Here is a 5,179-nt window from a genome sequence, read left to right as displayed (position 1 = left end):
CCACAAAGTCTTCTATTTCTAAGAACTTGCTCCAAGAAAATAATTAATAGTGTTCGCAAAGTTTCAATTATAGAATCTTGCACCAAAGCCTGTGATGTGGCAAACTGAGAAATAGCCTAATGTCTGATAATAGCGTTCGTGTTAAATGAGCTGCGGTCCCTTCCTGCAATGGAATATGATCATTAAAAATGAGGGTGGAAGTGTACCAGCACCACAGCTGATCATGAAACATTAACAGAACAAGTAGATTACTAAAGTATACTTTCAGGAATTAGCTAATTTTTAGTGTGTTTGCATATGTGCACAGAAAAGGTCTGGGCTCTGCTATAAAAAAGAATAAATTAGAGTCATTTGTAGGAAAACGGATCATCATGTTAAATGAAGTAAGTCAGACACACAAGCTTAAGTATCACACAGTCTCTTATACTAGAAACCTAAAGCATAAATAAATTAAACAGCAAAATAAAACACCATAGGAAACAATGAGATGGAGCTTTTGCAAATGGGAAGGGGACAAAGAGATGGAGGGAGGGGAGAGGGACGTAAAAGAATTAAGCTGTGCTATGTGCAAGCACCTGCTTCTCACCATGAATGCAGTCATTACGTGCTGCAAACGTGTTGTAATAAAAAAAATTAAAATAAATAAAACAAGTAATTAAAGAGATTGTTAAACTGATGTCCTTCTAGTATTTTTTTAAAGTAAGCATATTTTATTTATTTCACATGACACCCTATATAAGCTCTTGAGGAGTCTGTCAAGGTGGTCCCCAATTTATTCTCAAAGAATTGCAAAGGACAAAGTCTAAGGAGACAAAAACAAACTCCCTAAGGCTGTGGGTTGAAGTGTGAATGCATTACCCCTCAAGTTTCCTGGTGTCACACCTGAAGGTCTGTTCCAGAGGCTTCTTTAAAGCGAGAATAAGTCAAAATAATCCCAGTTTATACATTTTTTAATTATCCCATCCTCGCTTTAACAGAGAAGGAAATGAGCCTTGAATTGACATCATCTCATCGAGTTTTTATTAGCCCGGAACTATAAACCCACTGGGTCAGCTGCAGCGTGAGGTCACCCAGAACCAATGCGTGTGTTGGATGGCAGAGGTGTTTATGAGCAGCAGCTTGAAGAGGACTGAACTCATGGCTTTGCTCCAGCGCCATCACGGAAGTGGCAGACTTTACTGAAGTGCAGGCTTGCCCAAGCTGGTCAGAATTCCAAGAAATGATCTGAGAGCGCTGGAAGTAGAAAAACCATAAACCTGAAGCATTTGCGGAGGTGCTCTACACACCAAAGTGCTCTTTTACGAGATTATTTGCGAGATGGCTGCCTGGGCTGAAGTAAACAATAGGCATCTATCTCTGCCACAGTTTCAGATAACAAATTTGGCACTGCTAATTTGCATCCCCATGGTTACTGAAATTGCTCGGGAACAAAGCGAGGGCATTGCAAGGGTTTTCTACTGCAAACATTTAGTCCTTACTACATTGTGAACTGAAAATGTAGTCACGGAAGGCATTGCAGGTGGTCAGACCAGTGGCAAATAACAATAGAGGGTGGGTCTGTGAGCCAGTCAGGACCGGGAATACGGATGTATCTACATATCAAATGCACAGAGGCAAGAAGTAATGACCCATTTGACTTCTGCCTTAAGACTGCCATTTCAATTGGGGAAATTCAAATTTGAATTCGGATTACACAACAAACAATTGCTTCGTATATCTCAAATAGGTAACCGGGTTTCTTAAATTCTTATCAGCAGGGTCTGGCTACTCTACCCACCTAGAGTTCACCTGCAGACATACTGTCCATCCAAGTTACCCTCATGAGGGCTGTGCACATACTTCCTCATATAAGAAATACCTTTTTCTTAGGAGATTTTAGCTGCCAACAGTTTTAAATGGGCAAAGTGAACTACATCAGAAAACTGGAGGTGAAGCCGCGTGGGAAGGTAGAAGATCCAGCCCCAGAAATGCCAGTGATGGCCCTGGAGTGAGCTCTGAACAGCTCCCCTAGACTCTGCATCTTCACCCCCATTAGATCAGGTGGACCTATGTGGCTGTTTTCATTCCCTGGACTCCTGGCAGCCATTGCGAATGGGTCGTGTCATTGCTTCCCCCTGGCCCAGGCCAGCCTCAGATTTCTCAGGGAAGTCTCCGGGCAATCACCATCCATCAGTAAGGTTCCACTTGAGATGAAATCAATTTGCCTTCCTGAATTAAATGAGCGGCAGGTTTCCCTTCCAGCTGTAATGAGAGAAAGTTTGGGGTCTTTTGTATTCTACCTGAGCTCTACCCAGCAAGGTCATGCCTACTTTCACATCTTCAATTAAAAACAAAACTCGACAACTGTCTTGAGGAATACTAGGCCTTGGCGTCCAGCTTTGACCAGGCCTTTAAGAGACCCTGGGGGAGATGCTGCCTGGCACCTAATTAATGCTCAAAAATGAGTGAAAGAAGTAATGTTAGGCAGCTGTATGTAAATGGATGGAATTACCATTGGGGCAATTGTTGCGGGTCCTTCTGTGTGTTTTTGTGCTTATGTGAGTGAGGAGGTAATGGATGATAGGAGCCCCTGGGGAGTGGTCAGTAGGGGTAAAGGACCACCTAGTAGTGGAAGGAGCCTGGAGCTTGCCTGGTTTTGTATTTTTGTTTCCAGTGCTAGGGACTGAATCCAGGACCTTGCACATGGCAGACAAGTGATTCACCATGAGCTTGATTTTATTTTGAGACAGAGTCTTGCCAAATTTCCCAGGCTGGACCAAAGCTTGTGATTCCCCTGCCTAAACCTCTCAAGTAGCTGGGATTACAGCCAAATGCCTCCCCACCTGGCTGGGCTTCAGTGGCTTTTGTTTTGTTTTGTTTTGTCTTGTTTTGTTTTGTTTGTTTGTGAGACAGGGTCTGCCTATGTAGCCCAGGCTGGCCTCAAACTCACAGCCATCCTCCTGCCTCAGCCTCCTAAATGCTAGGATTACAGATTTGTGCCACCACACCCACCTGGGCTTGGGTTTTGATACCACCTCTGTTCATCCCATCACCAGGACACACAAGTAACATCTTTCTTCTACGTGCTCCTCAAGTTGTATTGGAATCACTTCTTTTCTATCTTTATCTTTCATATTTAGTTTGATTTCAGCTCTATGAATTGATGATCAGTGGAGAAGAGCTGTATTTGTTTTCTTTCTTAATCCCGTGTATCCAAGGATCTCTGTCGGCCTATTCTTGTTTAAACTCCACCCCAAATAAAAGACCAGGGCCAGCACTGACCCACCTCCTCCTCCAATAGAGGTGAAGAGTGGCCCTCATTTAACGCTTCTCTGCAGAACGCAGGCTAATTAGCAACACACACAGTCCAACACACTCAGTCGGCACATATGGATTGAATTCTAGACTTTGCTACAGGGAGCACCACGGCAGAGAAGACGCTTGCACATGAGCCTGGGACAACTTTTCCCCGCGGTTGCCTCTAGGTCTAGATCTGACTTGCCACCAGGAAGAGAAAAGTCTGTATTCAGCCTCAGAGAGGAAAGAGGTCTGCTATACCCGCAGTCGAGCGTGTAGAACCCCAGGAGATCACACACGCAAATGACCCTTGACACAGCCCACTCCCGACAGCAACCCCAAGCCAGGGGGGCCAGACTCTGACCAGTCAGAAGACTCTCACCAGTCAGAGGACCTCCTCCTCCTGTGTGCATTGGAAGGGGCCACTGAAAAGTAGAGACAAGTCTTTGGCAATGTGGAGTCCACACTTCTGAGAGTGGATGCTCCTATTTTTCAGCGTGTCAGGAACTTAGAGAGAGGGGGAAATGATGCTTTTCCCATGGCATCAAGGAGGAAAACGGTGATCTAAAAAGGCTCCCCTTGAACTCTCCCATGACTGGCTAGGAGAAAGTACACCACTGGACGAATAGGGAGGGTGCTCCACAGAAGGGTCCTTTGCAATTGTCTTTCCCTTCTGTGGCACGTATACGTGCAGTTGTGTTGTGCAGAAATCACAAATTCTTCCATGACTGCGGCTGTGTTCATTCCATCTTGGCTCTAAGATTGCAGGGAGTGCTCAGCCGAAAGGGTTGACGGTTGTCAATTCGAAAGCTCCAACATGTCAGGGATAAAACTGTTCTTTTGGCGGGGGAGCCTGTGTTTCTTCCTAACCAAAACAACATACAGAACAATCCTTTTGCTTTTGCTTCAAGGCTTGCTTTCATGGCAACCGAACCGAAAGTGGCCCTTTTGCTTTTTAAGGTAGTGACCTCTAGTGGCCGGCAGCTATCATGACTCTGCCAGAGAAGGGCTTTCCTAAGATTGTGTAAAATCCAAGCATAGGCTAGGAGCAGCGAAGGACCATTTTTCTCTGCAAACCTCACATTACAAAAGAGGAACAAGAGAGATATAAAAAACTAGGAACTAGTCAGAATCTCTAAGATGCGACTCGAGCCAAAAGCTTCCATTTTTTCGTTCAATCCATCCCCTCCCACTGCCTTGAGTATATTTAAAAGCTACTTTTCCATAAATACTGCCACTAATACCCAACCTAAGTGCATGTACATCTGTATGACGGGGGGAGGAACAATTGCGAGTGGACCGACAGCACACCGCTGTGAGAGTTATTTACCACAAAACCTAATTAGAGAAACGGGGACAGAGGTTGCAATCCTCACGTGCAGCAAACAGTAAGAGCGTAGGGATTTTGTCTTAATCCTCTCGGAGTCACTAATACTTTGCACTCTATCTGCCGCAGGGAAGGTACTAAATCAGTCTCAGATGGATGAGTACACGGATGGACAGATGAATTCTGATCGAATGCACCTATCAAATAAAACCAAAACCTACTCACTGTGTTATCCAGTCAGCAAATGACACACCCAAAATTTGAATCCAGATGTTAAGTCCTACCTAAAAAGCTACCTTTCACTCTGAGGGACCCCACGCTTGCTCTAGGTTCCTACCAACGCTGACTGTCCTAAACTTAACACAAGCTGCTTTTCGGGCTCTCTGAGTTATTGCTCTGGATTCAAATGTTCATTGTACTTTTGAGATCCTGTCCTAAGTTTTTGTCACCAAATAAGATCCAATGAGACTATCCATCATGTATCTGTTTGTCCCTGCAGCCATTTTTATTGTCTACAAAGTCCCCGGAAATTCCCTGAGAAATGAGAAGCCAGTGGGAAAGACAAAACGATGTGTC

This window comes from Chinchilla lanigera, unplaced genomic scaffold (assembly GCF_000276665.1).
Source record: "Chinchilla lanigera isolate Chin_1 unplaced genomic scaffold, ChiLan1.0 scaffold00079, whole genome shotgun sequence".
NCBI classification, from domain to species: Eukaryota; Metazoa; Chordata; class Mammalia; order Rodentia; family Chinchillidae; genus Chinchilla; species Chinchilla lanigera.
The sequence above is the reverse complement of the archived record's forward strand: the minus strand, read 5'-3'. Positions refer to the sequence as shown.